The sequence below is a fragment of the Nesoenas mayeri genome (genome assembly GCF_963082525.1).
Source record: "Nesoenas mayeri genome assembly, chromosome: 4".
NCBI lineage: Eukaryota > Metazoa > Chordata > Aves > Columbiformes > Columbidae > Nesoenas > Nesoenas mayeri.
The window spans coordinates 62488182-62510696 of NC_137540.1; positions in this window are offsets into that span (position 1 = coordinate 62488182).

The following is a 22515-nucleotide window of genomic DNA, read 5'->3' on the forward strand; positions in this document are numbered from 1 at the left end:
GTGGTTTGTAGGTTTGCATTCACAGAAGACAGATAAATCGGAAGGAAAATTCAGAAACCAGGATGATCCAAAGATTTCAGGCTCTGGAGGCAATTGACGAGTCTGAATCCGAAGAACACATTGTATAGTGCCTCAGAGAGTAGGGAGTTGAGAAGGAAAAGCTTATTCAGGCTTAAAAAAAAAAATAATAATAAAAAATGTTATACTCTAAAGAAGGGAAAAAAAAAGGTTCATTTATGCAGCCAAGCCTAACACATCAAGTAAGGAGAGTAAGAAGAAAATAAATAAGCAGTTGATGTTTTACACTTTGGTGGGTGACTCCCATTGTATGAAGCAGCCACAAATAAAAGCTTCACATCCATTTTTAACTTCACTTTTTGAGGTGCTGAAACTTACTGAAGCAAAAATTGAACTAAAATAGAAGGAAGCAGACTGAAGTTGTTAACAGGCTAACAGCATGGCCATTGCCTAAGGCCAGAAATAGCTGATGGATGATATGACAACAGTCAACAGACAAATCCTCATTTCAATTTTAAATTTTGTGTCCCAGACAATTTACTCTCTTCACTCTCATCCCTACACTCACTTTTGGCAGCAGCTGCACCACCACCTTTCAGTGTTGGCATAGGTTGCTTATTCTGTATCCCTGGCACAGACCATAAACTCAGAGATTGCCACCATCAAAGTAAAATGATGGTTCTGGAGGAACATTGTGGCAGAGGGACCAGAGGTAATGTCCAGGTGCATACTGGCCAGCCTATAGCACACTGACAAGAAAGCGAGGAATTTTCCAGGGAAAATAAATAGGGGAAGGGAGCACCTGCCTATGAGCAGATGTAGCACACAGCCCATACCACATGGAAGAGAGAGGATGCGCGGCCGCGGTGTTTTCTGGCTGAAATGTACTCTCATGTCCTCAGTTCACAGGAAAAAAATAAAGTCTTCGAAAGGATACAATAGCACTTGAGCAGAAAGCTGATGGAAAAAATTAGGCACTTAAAAAGAGCCACAATTAAGTTTGACCCAAAAAACCTCCTTCTTCCCTGTTGATGCATATAAATATGTGGTCACATGCTCTTCTCCACCCCACATTTTTTTAAATATAGTCACATAATTATAGACTGTATGATAAAGCACACACAAAGGGATAGAAGTAAAGATGCCTGGGCAATATTTACTCCTCCTTCCCTAAGCATCTGGTGGCTTTATTTGCAACCTACTGAATACTTTGTATATGTAGGACTGGTGTTGTCCACATTACAAATAGGTGAAACAGAATACAACATGCAGAGCGAACTTCCAGCTTGCTGCAAACTCGCTGGAGTCACTAGACTAACACAAGTTGATGACGTGGTCTGCATTTAAAAAAATACTTTTTCTCAACTCATGTGTATTCTGGTAGGGAATTAGACAGACCAGCTCTATGGAAGAAACTTAACTTACCTTCCTTTAAAATTAAAGTGGTGAGGGTAACCATCTAGCTTCTTGAATAATGAAAATAGTCTTCAGTGTGAAGCCTATGACTAACATGTTCAATAGGTTTCTCTTTATTGATAAATTACCATATATCTCCAAGCATGCTATAATCAGGTAATAGAGCAGAGCTGTAAACCTAATTCAATTTTTATGGATGTATCTCAGCTCTGTACCCCATCCTGTGGGACCACTAGAAAAACAAAGGGTTGTTTTTATACCTTTCTAATTTAAGAGAAACACATCATAGAAATCTTCTGGCTATAAGCTATTGCTGAGTACATTAAACAGGGAACTCATTACTCTTGCACCATTTTTTGTTACTTCTTCACCTCTTTCTGTTTGTTCCTGCCTTCTAAGCTCACATGAAACAGACAAAATGGGAAGGTATTTTGTCACTGCTTAGATGTTGCTGCCTGAGCTTCTGTTTCCCATTTTATTTCAGCTTGGATTCAGCTCACATATAAATTCATTGATGTGTGGAATCTGACCAAAACACAGAGAAGTGCCTGTGAAAGAATGGGCCATCTCAACTTATTGAGGTCCTAAACAAAAAGGTATCAACCTCCCTGTTCCAGCTGGAAGGATTGAGTCTCCTTTTTTGGTGTAGTTTATTAGCCCTTGGTTTATAAGAAGTGCTGCAGTTTGCTTGTGTGCTTAGCAAAGAAACCTGAAAAGAATTGAGATTCACCACTGGGATCTAATTATCTCATCCTGCATGTTATTTTGCACAGTTCAGGAGGAGGAAAATAAATAAATAAATATTATAAAAATTTGCACATTGGAATAGAAAAGTTACTGATCCAGATACCTCTGAATTTATTTCACATGGAAGAAATAATGATCTGAATAATTTTAAAGGTGAAATTCAAAGATGAAGCAAACTTTCGACTAATCCTAGCTTCACATATTGCCCCAAACCATGAATCAAAGTGTGTTTGCCATTCAGTTCCACCCTCCTAATGACAGAGTTTCAACTAACAAACATTCAACAAACTTTTTCCTCACTACCCTCCATGGCTGTTTTGCTTTTTTCTGTGCTTGTCCTTGACCACAGCCTAATCATCTCCCCAGATTGCTCTGTGGCTAATTAAGGTCAGAAATTTAGGCAATGGAAAATAATTTGTTCTGTAGACTTGGAAGAAGCCAAGATGATGCCACACACCTACCAGCTGGGAACCTGGGCGCTCTGCACATCTCTGTTTTCTCAAGCACTAGGCTCCCGTAGCACACCAGGATTCTTGGGTAGTAAGTTCCAAGAGAAAAATCAAAAAGGTAGTTTGACTGAATTATCTTCTCAAATGTTACAATACATTGATGTTTCCTTACAAAGGCAGATTCCAAAATTTGATTTCTGAATGTCTAAATTCCCTCTGAGAGTTGAATAGAAATAATTTTCATCTCTCATATGAGTGCAGAAAGCTGATTTTAGCAAAGTTTATAACACCAAATATATATCTATCCCTTCACATGACAGTGAGCATGTTAAAAACTCTTTGATAAAAGGCTGGATTTCTTTAACAATCTACAGTTAGTCTACTACTATTTTACTTCAAATATTGATGTATTTATTTTTCTGAGTTGTCTGTTGCCTTTCCATTATTCTTACCTATTACTCTTTGGGAGTCTTGCGTATTTTTTCCACCAATCAGTTCAGTTTAAGGGCTGATTTACAGATAAGTCAGACTCTTAAAAAGCTGAGGCTCTTTGCCATCAGACTGTCTTTCTCAGAGCCATTAAAACTGTGTTCCCTTCTGTTGCTGTGTCTAACTGCTTGTGCACAGAAATACACAGTCCTTAAGTTAGGAGATGTTGGAAGGCGTCAAATAAAATGATTATAGGCATTAATAAGAAGCTGCTGACAAGATGGCCATTGGCAGAAAACACCCTTTCTAATAAGACATAGGAAGCTGGGATTTTACTTGCTGGGTAGACGGGAAATAATTTTGTTTTGCCATTTTATAATCGGGATTCTATTATTTCAAGACTTGTAAAGTGACACAGCAATAAGAAAGGACTGGGTATTTTGAATGTTACTGCAGGGCTTTGTTAGTCTGCAGGAATGTATATTATACTTTCATCATGAGGTAAATCTCAGCCTTTGCCTAATATATGGAAATATAAAAACATCACTGGTTAGAACCAGCAAGATTTTTCAGAGGCAAAATAAATCCACAGAACTCCATACTTTTCAATTGACAATACTAGATCATTTGAAAAAAAAGATGGCTGTTTCCATCTGGTCAGCATCTGTTAAGCTTCATGTCACTACAGAATGTATAAGATTTTTTTCCTCTAGCATTTGCTAAATTTGACCCAATTTCACTTCAAAAATCAAGCAGATGCACATCTGAGAGAGATGAGGGAGAGAAAAAGGCAATCCTCTTTATACCTGCCCTCGGAGATATCTGTACTGGTCATCTCTTGTATTAAATACGCCTGAATTACTTGGCCCCTTCTACATGTTGATCCCAACTCTCTTAATTTCAGTTCTCAGGGATGCTGTCCTTCAATGTAAAACACTATGGAACAGAAGATATTTTATATCCTTTACTTATTAGCTGCTTTCATTGACTGTACAAAATACAGAACCATTTATTTGGTCAAAAACAGCTTCCCAAACTTGTGAGACCAACAAGAAATGACATGAGAAAACTGGCGTACCCAGGTTTCCAAGCCAGGGCAGCAGCGCTAACTCAGCCTATTTCCATGCTCAGGATCTCTGCTCATGGTGAGGTACAAGTCAGTTGCCGCTTTACAAGCCACAGTTACTGATCTTAGGCCTCTCACAACCACAAAGCCTCTTTGTAATTTACTTGATTCTCTGCACATGAAAGCTAATCACAACAGTGAACGATGGCAGTTTTACCTGTTACTATCACCTGATTTTCATACCTGTTAAACATCCAGCTTAATCTTCTATCACTTCAAGTATTGTAAAATCTTCCCTTTGAATAAAATACAGGAGACAGAAATACATGTAAAATATATGTCTGCTGTATTAGCAAACATAGCATATTTTTGGCATCAGTGCACTCTCAGCATGGCAAAGCAGTAAATTCTTTTTTATATTAAATGTATTTTCATCCAAAATGCCTGATTATCCTGTTTATTGGGTCACTTTAACCAGCTTTATACCATTGTTATTCCACTTTCCCCAGGGAATCATTATTGATTTGAAGCAATATTAGATAAAGATGAGGCCATATCATACCTCAGAATGACTTCAAGTTTCCTTTATTTTGTGAAAGGTTGATTTAACATTAGATCAAGCATCTCTTGAGATCTTTTCATAAAATTGAAGTTCTACTGAAATATCATGTTTTGAGATAATCACATGCCTTAGAAGTCATGGACTCTGTGTATCACGTAAGATATTAAACCTGTCAAGATGTTGTTTTTAATATGTCTTTTAGTTAAGACCATATCTTGACATGAATTATTCCTAGCATAGTTTCTCACACACTGGTTCAGCAAGCAATCATCCACTACATCCATCATTTCTGTTGCTGTCTCACCATATGTCTCAGAGGGGGTGGAAGGGGGAAGTTTCCAGTTAATCATTTTTTTACATTTGGTATGCAAATCACTTAAAATTGAATGATGTGGCAATTTCAAACAGAACTGTCCTAAGAAAGACTGAAGTTTTAGTACTGAGTTAAGTTTGATAGGTTTACTGGGTGGGGTTTTTTTGTTTTGCTTCGTTTTGACTGCATTTTAACAAAATTTTACAGCTAGAAAAAATCTCATGATAATCTCTAGCCTATTTCCTCCTCAGAGATATGTTTGCAGAAATTGGTTTTATATTATCTTAACTAAAGGCTTCTGCTTGTAATATTTCAAACCTTCATCTGTCCTTGGCTGCCATGACATTCATCCATCTGACAAAATGGGAAAAAAACCTGCCAACTGACGAGTGAATGCTCCTCTAAGTAAATTTGTTAGCCAGGCATAAAGGGTTCTGTGCTCACTGAGGCTACATTGGCAGCCGCATCCTCAAAGGTCTTGTGATTCCTACAGGCAATGAGTAACACAGGGCAGCAAGACTCAAGACAGGACACTCGAACAATAGAGCTTTCTCTTTTAAGAACAATCTGTTTTCATCAGACATGAATTAATCCACAGAACAGTGGCACTGCGTAGGTTGCTCTTGGCTCTCTGAAGATGCATATAATGAGATAAACAATGGTCTGTTAAGTTTCAGATTCATTTTCTAACCTCATGAAAATCTTTGCATACTGCTTCTCAATATTGGAAATTGTCCAGCTGTAAATGCACATCAGTAAAGCACAGAAGGCTCAAATTTAGGAAAGAGAGCAGAGCTTGCATAAAATCTTTGCACAAAATCAGCAAGGCACTGAGACCAGAATTTCTTGGCTGTGTAAGCTGGGATGTCTATGCAGTCAGTCCTCAGCTGGATACAGAACAAGGCAGAGATGGGGAGAGGGGATATGATGAGTTTTTATCCTTCTGAATGTTTTGTAAGAGGTGTGTGCTGCACATAGACTGTCAGGTAGTGTCTCAGACTGTCTGCACTTTCTTTCATTGTGTACAGTAGCAGGCACCCATGGAAGTTATCACCACAAACAACAATAGGTTTTGATTTCATACTTTATCTGCAATTAAGACATATTTTATAAGCAGCTCTTTGTTTCATGGGATCATCAGGTCAGCTTGGAGCTTAGCTCATGAGACGGATACAGCAGCTTACTGAGCATGTTTTCATCTTTCTATTCAACAAGAAGAGCTTCATACTTCTGATAAGGGTTCCTCCTACACAGAGCACTTACAATCCAATTAAGCAAGAAGTGGAAACAAAGGACATGGGGTCAGATAGTCGGGTTTTTTTATTTTATCCAATGATTTTTCCATATACAAGCATGCAGATATGTGTAGGAGCAAGGATGGCGTGCAGATTACCTTCTGCCAGGTGACTGTACGAACTGCTAGATGATACAGTCATACTTCCTCTTGCTTCCTCTTTGATCTATTAAATTTTGAAATTTTTTTCTGCATAGTGGAAGAGCTTCAGTCAGAGAGACAACAGATGCTCTCTGCCCCCTCACGCCCCACTCTGGCTCCTGTACCAGTATCATAGCGTTTGGGCCTCTCATGTCAGGGAAAGGCGAAAGATTTGGGTTTGAACCATCTCCATTGGGGCAGGAAGCGGAGGTGGAGTCTCTGACACCCTTCACAAGTGATACAGCTCCCACCGTTAAAAACAAACAAACAAACAAAAGACCAAAAAAAGCCAACACATCACATATAATTTCAGGCATCTCTAGAGTTTAGGTCCTCCATGTGTGAGAGCTGAGAAAATTACTTCAAAAATACAGTTTTCAGTATATGTACCTTAGTTTTGCTTATTTTAGACACTTGCATCATTTTTACTGGAGATCCTTGTACTGGAAAGCAGCCCCATTAATTCCTGAGCAAAAGAGTTACAAAACTGCATTCCCCACTATTGACAGAGGAGTGGCTGTTTCTCAGGCTGCCTCTATATTACTAGTGCCCAAATTTCTCAGCTGAGTGTATTTCTGTTATTCAGAAACAGAAGGTCTTGTGGTTTAGTGTCTGTGTGGGCAACTTTACGCAGCATGAAGTAGTTCTTTAGAGCTAAGCTGTGCCACTGCTCCCAAAAATTATTAAGGTATTTCTCTCACACTTCATACTTTGAAGCTGGACCTGAATGTTCCCAAGGCACAGCAGGGAGCTCCAAATCTCTGAATCTTCATTAAAATATTACATTCTGTTTCAAACAAAGAATACTTGGCTGCCCTCCACAGATACCTGCCTGCCACCCACAGGCACTGAGCAGTGACCCACAACTGTCCTTTTAGGGGACTGCAGCTCAAAAACCATCAACCAAAATCTCTGTGGGTCAAGCTGGTATTCGGGTCTCAGAGTATTTTCCTGTCAGGTGTAGAGCAGCTAGGTGCAAAACTGCCTGAAGCAGAAGGGCTTCCTCCCACTGCATTCCTGTGCTATATGCAGGAGGAGAAAGTACCATCTTTGTCCTAGATCAGGTGGAAAATTATTATCTTGCTTCCCTAAAAAATACAGTTATTTTCTATTTTACTGTTAGAACAAGGTCTGAGGATGTGACTCAAAGCTTGATTCATCTCTTACAAAAGGAACAAAGAACCAGATGTGGATGGAAAAGGTAGAATAGTCTTTGGCCAGGAACCTCAGCTGAAGAAGGCCTATGGAGAGCTCCACTTCATACTGGTCCTAAGGGGAAAGGACACTTCTTCAGCTGAAAAAATAATAACGCTCTGAAAGGCATATATTTTATTTTCCATGGGTAACTCACGGACCTTTTACAATGGCAATAAAGTTTTAATTTAAAGCATGAATGATGCAATTTTTCATGAGGTAATGCTTGGTTTAGTCTCTGGCAGCTCTTTGGTCCAAATCTCTTGGTCTTCACTTTTCATGGGCCATTAATGAAGAGATGAACTGCAGAAGAAAAGCTTGATCCATTAAATCCATGCCATTCGTTCTTTTGTCCTCTTTATCTATTGTACCCAGATCCAGGTAGTAACTGGAATTTTCCATAACCACCTACTGGTTATTCCATTTTTCTTCCCTCTCTGGGCAGTTGTTATTTTAGTCAAAGCATAACTTTTGCCTACAAGAACTCCTGCATGTAGAGGAAACTTGCTATGAATGCTGATATTTTATTGACTCATTTTATTTCTCAAAAAATGCTATGACTTTGCATAACTCTTGATCTGGAATGTATTGTTTTGTTGCCTAAAGAAACATTAATCATAAATTCAAGAAAGACAGGGGAACAGAAATAACAAACATGAAACTGGAACAAGAAATGCATAAAACATTGGCAAGATGTAAATAAATTCACCAAACATGCCTGTTAAATCCTAAGAATATCAGTGATTTTACAGAAATAATTGCTTACATGCTAAAGCAAAATGTTTCTGATCGTGACTGTTGTATTCTGTTTTGATAGCCCAGGATATTTCACTATCTGAAGCACTGAAGTAATTTTCCTTTCAAAGTAAAAAGAAATATCAGATACATAAATAGAACAAACAACAAAGTTGGGGTTTTTTTTAAAAAAAAAAAAGAAGAACAATTTTGAGTCACTTATTTTATAAAAAGATAATGAAACTAGTTTTTTATTCCAGAAAAAAAAAATGCTATGAACTTTTTTAGCATAAATAGATATTTATTTTAAAATCTCTTTACTTGACAAGCTATTTTCTTTGAAATATGAACCCAGAAAATTCTCAACCATTTCAGCATCTGAGATCCTAAAAAGCAATTACTTTTCCTTGGTCACAATTTGTCTGTGATAGCCATTTTCCTATGTTTAAAACATCCAAGTCTGCCTTTCCCTCCCCACCATGGTGTTGTGGCAGGGGCAGTCAAAACTGGCACTCGTCCTTCTTCTCTGCCCTGATGGAAGTTAATCTACCCACACCAATGGCAGGAGGAACCAACAGATGTTGTGAGGGACTGATCAAAATATCCCCCATCTTGTAAAAACTGTCCGGTTGGGGAATCTCTGTCTAACCACAAGGAGGTATGATTTGTGCTGAAGAGGCTGTAACTGGGGACATGATCTTTCTGGTGAGTGTCCCCTCCCTTTCCTTCTGGGGTAGGAGGTCCTGGCACAGAGCTGAGGGAAGCAGAACAGAACAGCTCACAGACCCGTGCTGTCTGACCACACTGGCATCCCACCACATGGCCAGAGTCTCTAGGGAGGAGTGTAAGGGAGGGAAGGAAGAGCAGTGCCCTTTTGCTCTTCTGGTGCCTTTTCTGTATTTACACATGGGCAGGAGATTCAGTATCAGGTCCTTAAGTCCATCAGGTTTGTCACTTCAGTCTAGGGGGTCTGGTACTGTTACCCAGCATGGAGGAGTTCAGAAAGTGCACACCAGAAAAACTATATGTTTTATATGTTTATATGTTTTCAAAGTCAAGGAAAAAAAAAAAAAAAAAAAAAGAGAAAAGGATTACAAGAGCTGGGGAAACACTATAAAAAGGATTTACCTATTCTCTACCTGTGTCACTTGTAGAGGATTTGGATGGAATCTAGCTGCAGGGAGTCGGTTGTTCTGACTGTGTATACAGTAAGGACTGCACAAACAGGCATAGTCTCTATTCATATAATTCTATCAACCTCTTATTTCTATACATTACACAGAAGCACCAGATGCTCATGTTGCCTCAGTCTGCTGCATAGCCTACCTGCTTCCACACTTCATACAGCACTCTTCCTCTGCAGGAAATTGAGCCCACAGTCATCTTCATTATATGGATTTTCTTCTTAGGAGCTGCTAACATCAGTTATGCCACATCAGTTATGCTAACATCAGAATGCCAACAAAAGACAATACCTTTTTCTGAAGTTAAGGGGGAAAAAAATCCAGCAGCAATGAAAGTGCTTAACTTCATTCTAAAGAAACTTCTAGTGCATATCACTGTTTCTCTGTGTTTTCTTTCTTCCCTATGAAGACATGAGTAACTCACATCCTATCTAACGTGGCACTGACCCGTTAAAAATGCAAAGAACATGTTTAACAGAAAGGAGAGAAACACTAAATAAATGTATACTTATTTTGTTTGTCTCTCAGAATATGCACACAGGCACACACACACAGAGCTTTCAATACTATTTTACTAAAACAAATCTTCAGACCTCCAGCAACAAATAGCCAGTCACTTATTAGTAAGAATGCAAACGGATATTGCAGAGCCTGACTACTTGTGCTTTTGAGATATAAATATCAAAATTGCCTTTTGAAGAAGTAAAATGCAAAAGAGTTAAAGTTCAGAATTCATTTTTCCTCTTCTTTTGATAAATGCATTTACATTTTAATTTCCAGTGTTTTCAATTTTCAGGAGTGAAAGCCTGTATTTCTGGATGAAAAGCACAATAATAAAATGTTCTCCAGTCCATAATTTTCTTGTAATTCACAGAAATTATCTGAGGGCATATAGCTCATGACAATACATATTACAGTGTTCAGTGCAAAGAAATCAATTGTTAGGGCTGCAATTTCAAACATATGTATATTAATGAACTGGCTGTGGCTTCATTAGAAATTTCTATACAGTTTTTTGCTGACATAGAATCATCAACACTGTAATCTTACAAATCTGCAAAGATTGTCAGAAGTGTGTACATTATTTCACTTATTCAATCAATATAAGTGTCAATATCAATTACACTGCAGAAATCCATGTAATCGTCCTATTTTTTTAAGTACATATGGCACCATAGATTATGAAAAGAACAGAATGATGCAACATGCCACGTCTTACATAATTTGGCAAAGTAGTGTGACTTTATTTATAAGAAGAACATAATATAAATCCTTTTCTGCTTTTACTGCAATCAGTTCCCTTCCTGTGCTTGAAATGATAATGCAGATTTTGCTAACATAAAAAAAAAAAAAGGTCCAAGCACTGGAAACACTGTTGGTCTTTATCCCTAGCGTGGGATGGATTTTAGCTACACACCTTAATCACTCTGGCTACTAGAATCTGAAGAAAAAATTATTGTAACTTGCCAAACAGACAACAGCCTCTACAGTTAACAACTGTTCAATGCAGCAGCAGTCATAAAATATAAGATTTGTGTGCAGAGCTATAAAAAACATACAGACTCTATTATCAGAAAAATTGATACATCAATAAATAACATAAGTTGAGAAACCAGAAGATAAGCCAAAATACGCAGGAGGTCAACAAAAGTCTGGTAGATAAAGCTTGGAAGCGAGGCTGAAAAAACAGCAGAGAATGGAGACTGCATTCAGCACACTGCTGAAGAACAGAGACAGGCTGCAAGCAATAACAGCCTTCCCTGGGGAAGCTCACGATTTGATTTCAGCACGGAGAGCTTGCCACGGTGGGGACCTGTCCCTCTGCCCGTGCTAAGGCAGCCCAGGGAGCCCTTTGAAGGCTTGTTCTTCAGGGAGACTGCATTCTTCTTTATGGCTGATACTGCAATGAGGTTTTTTCTGCTTGCAGCAGACACCTTGCCCTGCTCACATTCATTTCTCTTTCCCACTCTAAAGTTTCATATTCTCCCTGCCTAGGTTTGTGGAAGCTCCCACCTGCACTCCTCACATCTAACTTACTTACGTCTTCTGATCAAGTTTTATTTTTCAAGACTGATCCACATTCTCCTCCCCACATGGCTGTCAGGTCTGTTATCCTCTTTCAGTACAGAGAGATGGGACTAAGATGTACCTATAGCCCTCCCTCCTTCAGGTCTAGTGCTGCGGGAAGACCCTTCCCATAGGCATCCTCCACCTCATTCCACCTAGGGAGCAGAGAAACTCTTTTAGAATAGGAAGTAGAAAAGCCTGGCCTTAGCAAGACAGTGTCAGAGAGCTGGCTTTATAGAAATACAGCTAAGGGTAAGGATCAAGACCTATTTAAGCCAGAAGCTAGGACTGGCACTAATGTCTTGGTTGTAAAGGAGGCATGAACCCTCCTTTACCCCATACCTCCAGGTATGATGTACTGGAAACAAAGCTGCATCTCCCTCCCCCCGGCCCCCCCCAAAAAAAAAAAAAAAAAAAAAAAGTTGGTCTATGAGACTAAATTCTTTTAAGAGAAAAGTCAATAAACATAAGGAAAAGATTATATAACACAACACTTGCTCAAAAATGGAGTGTCCCCTGATATAACCGATACAATTTCTTTTGAAGAGTAAAGTCCTTTATAAATAGGAAGTATATTCACTTCTACAGTAATTATTCCTCTTTATATTTACATAATTATACATATTATTCTAAACAGTGTTTGTGTAGTTATTGACATAGTGATGTTATCAATACATTTTTCCTGAGAAAGTCTGTACTGAACCAGTGCTGAAATCTGAGTATTTTAGTGGAATCAAATGCATTGCACTTGTTCACTCACAAGATCATACCCTTCACATTTTTGGAAACTTAGCCAAGATTGTTGTGTTCGCTCATCCTAAATTTATTTGACCTTAATCCATGCTTGATGATGCACTGAGAAAGCCAAAAGGGACATAGAAGTCATAATAAGAGATGTGCCTCATGGCAGGGAGCATTTCATTCTAATGATTATTTATAAACTCCTTCAGTTCCCCAAGATGTGCTTTAGGAGTTGATTATTGTGGTTTTTTTCAGCATTTTAGAAGCTGTTCTTAATAATATGACAGATTTTTCTAGATGCTAGAATCGGTTGAGTTTCTGATTAATTTTGTATCAGTTATGATAGTAAGTGGTGATACTTGCCCCTAGTCACAGCCCATATAGCCAAAGAAAGGCAACATCCCTCCTGAACACCTACCCCTAGTACAAGGAGGCAGTTGAGAGGCTTTATGAGATAAAAGTCTCTTTGATTTCTCCAGATATTTTTTTTCCAAGTTAAGGCTGCAGGACTTGGCTGTGAGTTTGCAAGTGCCAAGGAGCTGAACTGAGTTTTACTACTCCATTACTCATGTGTCTCTATTTTTCCCCAAACCCTTTATATAGCTGCCACAGTTCCTCTGCACTTTGCAAGAGATGGATGAGTCAAGAAACACCTCTTTAGCAATACCTGTAGCACTCACCAAGTGCCAAGTCATCTATTTTACGTAGAATAAAAGCACTAGCTCTCTGTGCTAGACTGCAGGCCAACTGTCCTGTAAATAAATCCTGGTCTTTCCAAGTTGACCCTCTGTGCACATTTAAACACTTCATCCTGCAGGACTCAGGGCTGCACCATGATGCACAACAGCTGCAAGGAGGAGTCTGCAGCCACAGACAGCTCTGCAGGAAAGTACCAGGGACATCAGCAGAGATGGCTTCCCCAAAAAGTTAATTACCAAAGTAGGGATTAGAATTTGACCACTTCTGCCTCTGACCAGGAGGTCACTGCTTTCTCCTCTCGCCCAGGTATGACCTGGGAGTTTCAGGAGCTGAGTTTTCCCTCACTGTTCTTCTTGGTAGCTAGCCACAATAGACAGTGGGTCTGTGGTGGGGTAGAGAGGACAAGGGAAATAAATAGCATGGTAAGACAAGGCTTGCTGTTACCTGTATGTTGTATTCTCCACTACCAATGTTTGGCAGAGATGCTTGTTTCTTAGGAACCACTGAAGCTATTTGCACACTGCTTGTACTGCAAAATGACTGATTGTTCGTATTCATAGGCAGGGCTAATTTACCTTTCTGCCAAAGCAATTTTCATGGAAAACAGACTTTTAGATAGTAACTGCAAAAAATACCTTCTTTATAGAAAGACAACAACTGACAATCAGTAACCTCCCTGACCCCAGTCCAAAAATGTAGCTTTTATGGAGAAGTCTGAAATAATCTATGATGGGTGAGGAGAGGGAAATCACTGCATCCTTTCAGTATTACTTTTTGCTCTTCTAGCATGTACTTCTCCAAGGGGCTGGATCCTGCAGGATGTCAGCAGTTGCTGTGGTTTCTGTGCATGCCGTGATGTCACTGCTGGTCCAACAAGGTCAGATAAGCTGTGATGGTTGTGCAGACCAGTGGTCCCACACAAGTGCTGTGACCAGGACATGCATAAAGGCATTGAGCATGCAACTTGCAAAAACCTGGGGGATTTTATAATATATATATAATAATTCATTAGTGAATTATTATATGTATACTAATTCATTAGTGGCCACGCTGTGACTTTCCTCCAAGATCAGGTTCTCCCATACTTGTGCAAAGCTATGCCACAGCAAGCTGCAGGAATGGGCTTATAACATGGAAACAGCTACCACGGTGAAAGTACAGTCCTGCTGCACTGCAGCCAACTGCAGAACTGCCTGACGTGAGCAGGATGGGCATGTATGGGACTGAATTAAGCCCACTGTCTCTTCTGCAGCACAGGCACTTCCCATGTTCCCTTCATCCCCCCCATTTAAGTGCAGATATAGAAGTTTCTCACTCAGCTTAGGACTGTCTTCAACCCACAGCCTGTGCAGAACATCTCAGCACATCTGAGCTGTCAATACCTGCCCTCCATGTGACCTTCTGCAGCCCACAGTACCATGCCCTGGCTTATCCCAGGTACAAAGTGAAAATAAAATACTTAGAGTGGGCTTTGGTTTTCTTAGTCTGTAACTTCTGGATTTGGTGGGCTTTTCTGCTTGCAGTTGAGTTGACTTTGACAGCAAATAGCATAGATTAAGTTCTGTGCTCTGAGCAGGGATTTCTCATTTCATACATCATTTATAACTTTCTGCAGTGATTCCACAAAGTCAGTATCTCTCCATAACACAAAGAAGAGAGGGATGGAAAATATAGCTGAAAAAGTGACAAACCTGCAAATTGCATTTATGTAGAGGTCTGGTGCCACAAAGCTTCTATAGCAATTTTATGGAAACCTAGCAAATTCAGTATAAATAAATTTGCAGTTTAGGAAAGTTATGCATTTATGGATTTCAGCATGTACCATATTACAGCTTAGTAGAGATGCTAAATATCTCTCACACAATATGGAAATTAAATCTGCTCTTCTATTTTGTCAGATCAGGTCTTTGGCTATGGCACTCTGGGCATATATTTCACTGTTCTTCCCTCACAGAAGTTGCAGTAGCAGTGAAAAATCACACAAACAAAATCCACTTTTGCAAAGGTTGCAAATAGTAAGTACCTCAGATTGCTCTATAACTGGCAAGTGATGTCTTTTTCATTTTCTGTTTCTCTAGGATATTCTATCCATCACTTATTACCAGAAAGTGAACAGAGGCTACTATGGAAGAACCCCAGTACCTTTTGGTGACATCCTGATTTCAGCGAAAGAAGCAGCAGAAATCCCACAGGTTTTATTAGAGTCACAAACTGCTCCTTTGTACTCAATGCTTGTTTTTATAGTCAGAGCCAGTTGCAAAAATGCTGGTCCTGATCCCACTCTCATAGCTGGATAATCAGGATTTATTATGACCTAAATTAGTGAAGTCAGAATGGTGTAAATGAGAGGAGAACTGGAGCCATCTGCTGTGAATTTCCAGACATCAAAATGCAACTGAAGAAGTGAGAGATTTTCTTACCAGCCTTCAATTCCTAACGGGCCAAGGTTTACAAAGAAAAGTCCTATCGTGCCTGTCACCCATATTTAACTGTATCTTCAGTCAATAGGAATAACGTCAGTAGTATACACACGTTCACAAAAACACACACAAGAAAATATAAAATTGAATTCAGGTTGAAATGCTTTTCATTTCAATACAGCATATTGCCATCAGATAAAGAAAAAATATATATTATTCTCTGTCTAGCTCTTCCAAAGGAAATAATACCAAAGATTTAAGAACATGCATTGGCTTCCTTCCTGATAGGATTTAAAATGTTCTTTTCCAATGTAAGTGCAAAACCAAATATTAGGGTTGAAAATCAAGCACACTAGTCACGCAAATGCAAAACTCATGTGAAAAACTTGGACCTGCTGAAGCCAGTGGCACAATTCCCACTGACTTCCATGGGGCCAAGATTCCATCCAGTGTTCCTTGGAGAACATTAAATTGGTCACATTATGTATCTCATTTAATGGACTACACTAACAGGCATGATTTATAAAGATTTACATTCAACAAAGAAATAAATTGCATTGTGGAAAGTATTTAAATTAATGCATCTGTAACAATAGGATCTCTAAATTAGGGTAGCATTCAAACTCACATTTTTGGTACTGCCTGACTTCCTGCTTTCCAAAGAAGTATTTCAGTAAGGGAACTTTGAACTTGATTTCCCACTTTTCCCACAACAGAACAGTAAAGCTATCATCTAACAAAGGAGTTTTATCAAAAGCTTTCTTAAAAAAACAAAACAAAACAAAACAAAAAACCACCAAAAAAAAAACAAATGAAAAAACTTCAATTCAGAATATATTAAGGCACAAAATGTACAGAGACACGAGTAAATGTTCTAATTTTTCTCAAACCAATTCCCTGCTTATTGTTAACTCAATTACAAGTCTACTGGCTGCCAGTAGAATTTGGATCCAAATTTTTCTGCTAACCAAGTGAAATTGTTTGGATAGTAAAGTCAGAATTTTTAACATCTTAATCAGTTTTCTTTCTGACTTTTTTAATAACAAAAGTAATTGGGTACGTTAAAACTGCAATTTTTTAAAGTCCAAGACAAACATCATAATACAATATCCATTTCTTTAGGGAAAATTTTAGTATAAGAATAAAATTAATACGATCTTATTGGCATTACTTCAAAAATCTATAGCAGTTGACAGATTAATCTACTTTCTGTAAGTTTTGTTGCATCTTAATTTTATAGGAGGGCTGGAATTACATATTCTGTTACACAGCCACTACACCTTTTAAAAGGTTATGAATTTCTTGTCACTTCATTGTGGCCAGAACAAACAGATAATTTGATTTGCTTTCCTATATTGCCAAGCTGGAACATTTACCTCATTTCGCCTTGTCTGGTACCTTCGTTGGGCCTCAAGCATCCCAGTGCACAAGATATTAAGCCATTGTGCCCCACCTGTCACCCCAGGCTGGTCACATTCTCCTGTGACTCAGCAGCCATGGTGAGTTGACTAGCATGGGATGGGCAGGTGATACCAGCACCCTCTGTGCTGCAAATGGTGGGAGAAAACAACTGAATCACAGCACAAACCCTGCAGATTCCCGGCGTGGGCAGCCACAGACATGCAGGCAGGCATTGCGCCGGGACATGGGGCATCACAGCACCCAGGTGGGGCAGGAACTTCTCTCTGAGCCCCGAAACAGCCATCAGGAAAGCCCCGAGCATGGGGAAAGCATGCACAAAACAACCTTCGAGAGTGATTTTTAACTTCCAAGAGCAAATAATTGGCACCCCCACCCAGCCCCAAACAATATAGTTCCAAGCAAATCTGTAACGAAAGGGAATAAAGTCTGACCACTGCAGGCAACTGTCAGAAACTCTAAATAATGAGATTCGGTTATGGGCATTTCTTAATGCAGAACAGCAGTGGCAATGAATATGCTGGGACAATATGTGGGTTTTTATTCTCTTTCTGTGGAAGAAAATAAATGAGGAATTTCATATATTCGCTGTCTCCAAAGCCAAGAAAGAATAATCACAACCATCCAGCATAACCCGTTGCACAAGCAAGTTGTATAACTTCTTCTGAGTGCGCGATTAAATATTCTTCTAAAAGATGTGCTTTACTTTTGCCATAAACACATCAAGAGATGCTGAATTTACCACATTCCTTGATAAATTATTCCTTTTCTCCCTGCTAAGAAACCTCATCTTCTTTCAGGATTCATTTTATCTAGCTTCAATTTGCAGCCATCTTGTAATGCCTTTCTCAGCAAGATTGAAAAATCTTCAGCAAGAGCCTTGCTGAAGAACTGGGCTGCATTTTTGTTATGCATTAAGCACCCTTCCTTCAAGCCATCTCTCAATGCGCCCTTTGATAAGGAGGTCAATCTGTTTGCAGCTTCTCACATCATGACACTGCACGTTCAGCCACTGGATCTTGTTTGCAGCCCCTCTTTGCTTCATAGCCCCTGGAGTCCTGCCCTTTAAATAATCTTTCTGTTTTGTCTCACACACACTGCTGCAATCCTCACAAACCAGGGCCTCCCAAAGACACCATCAGGATCCTTCCTCCTGCGAAGCTCTCAGGGAAACCCAGCTGTTAACCACTGAAATATTATCTGCTGCTCTGTCTTCTCTGCCCTCCAAAATGGCGTGACAACAATAAACTTTTACAGCAATTTCAGTACCAAGGCCCATTTTAAATAGCATCAGCTTGTTTTAAACCTCATCTTATGAACACACTGTGCGCTGGATCTCCCCTTGAAGTATCATGGGAAATACAGACCATCACCATAATTGCTTAGGTTCCTTTCTCCTGTCTTTTCTGTCATTAATACTTTGCCCAACCATGACAGTTTCTCACCACAATGGTGCAAGGGGAGGTTTGTCCATGGGGCTGGGCAGGTTCTGCCCTCCCTTCCTCGCCCCCCTGCTCTCACCCCCTCAGCTTCACCTGACTTCAAATATTTGATACCATGCCTCACAATGTAATTTTTCCTCATCTGTGATTTTTTTTTTTTGTTCACAGTGGAAAGAGAATACAGTTTATTAGTTTGATTCTGTGTGTTTTTCTCAATATTAGTAGAAGAAGCCAGTATTTTACCAACTAAAGGAAATTTATAAACAGCCAACTTCTAAATTAAGCAGACGGCTTATTAAGAATGAGCAGTCACTTCTTTGGCACACAAAAACAGTTTTAATTCTTTTTGTATTATAATATTACTGGCTTTGTGTGTGTTACAAGTAAGAAGAATGACAGTTATCATAGACGCACAATGTTAAGCAACAAATAAAGAAAAATCAGTTTTGTGGTTTTGTTACAAATTGTAAAGATCTTATTACCTAGCCTTATATGTGTATAACAGAACTAAGTAAAAAATCAAACTCGTAGTGAATTCACTAAAAACCAGTTTCATTTGTTGCCAAATATTTGCAAAACTGATCCAGACCTGCTAGACATAAAAATCACCATACTAGACTTGTGAAGTGACTGCTGACACCATGGTGCCCCTTCTTCAACTAGCTCAGGGTTAGATTGCTCAGCCAGGATGTAAGTAGTCTAAGTTAGCCTGAAATATAGACAATTCTCTTCTTAGAAAGTGAACAAAAACCTCTTAGCATGCGAACAAAAACCTCAGTAATTCAGACAGCCCAAACATGTAGCCTAAACAAACAATCCCATATGAGAAAGTCTTAACCTCGTAATTGCAAAAATTAGTAAAGACACATTTCTTGCAGTTTTGGACAAAAATCTGGAGGACTTTGTTTCACTTTTCATCAAAACTCTCCAAGAAAAGCTTCACACTAGCTTCATGCATATTGTATATCTATGGACAAAAATGCATTAATAAGCCATAGGTCTGATATTAGAATACAGCTTTAATTTCTATGAAGTTAGGGTATTTGGTTTCTCCCTATTTATCACATCTTATCAGAAGACTGGAAACAGCACACTAGTCTGAGTCAAAACCTCACATGCCCAATATTTCCTAAGAGATAAAAACAAATTAAAAGCAGACAAGTTTGCCTACTACTCACCTAAAGACTGCGGCTGTTCATCTGAAGCAAACACCTGAGTCAAATCCAGAAACTTGTGAGATTTTCTTTTTTTCATCGGTGTACTCTATGAAACAAGCAGCTTTGAATATACTTGTTTGAAACTGAAGAATATTACTACCTGAGAATATTAATACACTTAAGGAATACTAATACATCTATATCTAGGTGAAAGGTATGATAATTCATCATCTGAAATCACTATTGGTATTTTCTTCACAGATAGAGAGCAACCAAGCATTGTAGAATTCTTTTCAGCAGAAAAAGGGGATTATTGAGAAACTCTATACACACAAGCAAGCTGGCATTTTTATGGCCAAGTATTTGCATGTTCGTTGATTATTCAGTGTCTGCAGCTTCTAGAAACTTTAACCAAGAACTCACTGTGGCAAATGAAAAAGTTATTACCTTAGTCACAAATATATTCCCACAATGGATAGTTTCCCAAATTTTCTCAAGTTAGCCTACACTGTACTTTTCTAGAGTGATGTTGCTGACACTGTCATGAGATATTGGTATATTTAAGCTAAGCCTGAGGATTTCAAAAGACTTTCAAAGAAAGAAACCAAATGACTTTCTACAACTGAGTCTCCGTCTTGACGTTATGAATAATGAATTTGCAGTAATTTCATTTAAAGAGAAGCAGAGAAAAAGGTCAGTTCAAACATGGAAAAGTAAGCATTATGATTCTATTAGAAATCATGTTGAAAGGATTCATTTTTTCAAAAACAAAATAAAAGAGCAGCTAAAAATATTAATCTTCTTCCACAGATGTTTGATAAAAAAAGCATGAAAGGAGCCCCCAGCCTGTACAGATACACTGCCACATCCAGTCTATGATTCAATTAGACAAAGAAAGCACATATACATAGGCTGCATTTTTCTGCAGTCATTGCCCACTTTCCATAGGATCTTACAGGTTGGAAATGCTGCAGGAGCTCAGTGCCACACCGAAGGGCGCAGCATGGGCTCCCACTGCTGCAGGATTTTAACCAGAGTAATGGGAGACACTGTGGCATTTTCTTGCCACCTTTTCCAGGTGTTAACAGAATAGTACATGGAAAGAGAGCACATCACAGAGTGATTTGATTTTTTAAATGTCTTCAGCCAGCAGGGCAGCAACTGAGTGCATTTCTAATACCCATATTTTATCAGATCATCCTTCTTTAACCAACAATAGTTTTAGGCACTGGTGGGTGTCTACATATCCTTTAAGTAGCTGGCCTCTCATGTAATAAAACGCGGTATTTTCTATCTTGTAGCTACTCTCCACTCTAAAGGGCTGTCATTTGTGCATTGGCCATACTGAATAACATTTATCCAAAGTAACAGTGATTGATATTTTTAAGTCTTAAAATATTAGCAATGTGGCAAGCATCTAATTGCTATATTTGGTCTAAAACCAGAAATAATATCCAGTCTGAGCTGAATTAGAAGCCAGACAGTGATAAAACCAAGAGGATTTGTGTGTGTGACAGTGCACTTGATTTATTGCCTCAGACTGCAAGCAGTAAAAGGCAGTGTCAGTACTCATTTTCAGGTGACAAAAGGCATAAAGAGGTTATTATAAGGACTCTAACAAGTTTCTACAGGCCTGATCTGGGAGAAGATAGTCATGTTAGTTGTTACATAGGGATGGGGCAGAAGCACAAGAGACTAACTGGCCAAGGAGGAGCTTCCCAGAAAGCACCTGAGGGCTTCAGCCCCCAAGAGCTGTACATACCCAAAACACAGATTTTCAAAGCTTTTATCTAGTCTTGAGACATTTTAGCTAACAAATAGTAAAATCCCCAAGGCACATAATGTTATGCTTCCAGGCAAAAAACCTGTGCTCAGAAATGAAGAGCTCAGCACTAGAGCTCATGCCCAGTTCCCAGCAGGACTGGCGCAGTAAGGTCCCTTGTCTCTCTCCCTGGTGAAGCCCCACAAGGTCACGAATCCTGGCAAGATGTACCTCAAGTAGAGCAAACAGTGTTCCCTTTGGGTCACTCATGGGCCCTGTCAAGGGAAACATGCTCAGATCCCTGACACACAAGCCGTTGCTCAGAGCAAGAACCAAGCATCCATCTCCAGGATACCCAGAGGCAAGCTGCTGGCAATAAAAACCAATGGCAAAATCTCACCAGAGCCACATATTTTACACTTGTCTCTTTTATGCTTTGGGTGGGCCACTGAAAAAACACAGTCAGTTAAGTTTCACCCTGTCTAATTTCAGCTGCCTGAAAGTTAAGTGTCTGTTCAAGGGGATATTGCCAGCACAAGGAGAGAGACATTTGCAGGAGGCAATTTATTCCATGCATCTCAAAGACTAGCTCACAACCCAGAGGGTTGTCTTTCTCCCAGTGATTTGGGATCTATCTGTACTGCAAGATGGTGCAATCCATGGTGTGTCCTGTAGTCCAGGTCACCCTGTCATCAGCCCGGAGAAATGCTGAGGCTGCTGGGGTTTCCCCCCAGCATGGGGGCTCAGGTTTTCCTGCAGAAACAGCCAGGGTATGCAGAGGGACAGCAAAAATTCCAGTTTTGCCCTACGATGCAGCTGGGTTGCAGCTGGAGTAGATATCTGAAGATGAGGACCATGGAGGGTATTACAGTGCTATTTATTGTAATATAAACACAGCCTGTATTCATAGCTTAGGTAAGGACCATTTTAGCCAGATGGATAAGGCGAGGGGAGATGAATCCAGAATTTAATGATACATACCTTAATGGTACTTTTAATGTAATTTATGAAACAACACCAGAATAAACGCTGAACACACACTCTCACTGTCTTTCAGACTGAACTCATGCTAATGTCAAATATTTTTTAATGCTGATTACTTTCTTGAAAATGTAATATATTACAGTAGATTCTATACAAATATAGTGCTGAATATGAAGTAGCTGCATTGAAATTTCACTTAAAGGGAACTTTACATAAATAAGAAGAAAGCTGGTAATATTTGGGTTTACTTTTTTAGTAGCATTTAATATAACAGTG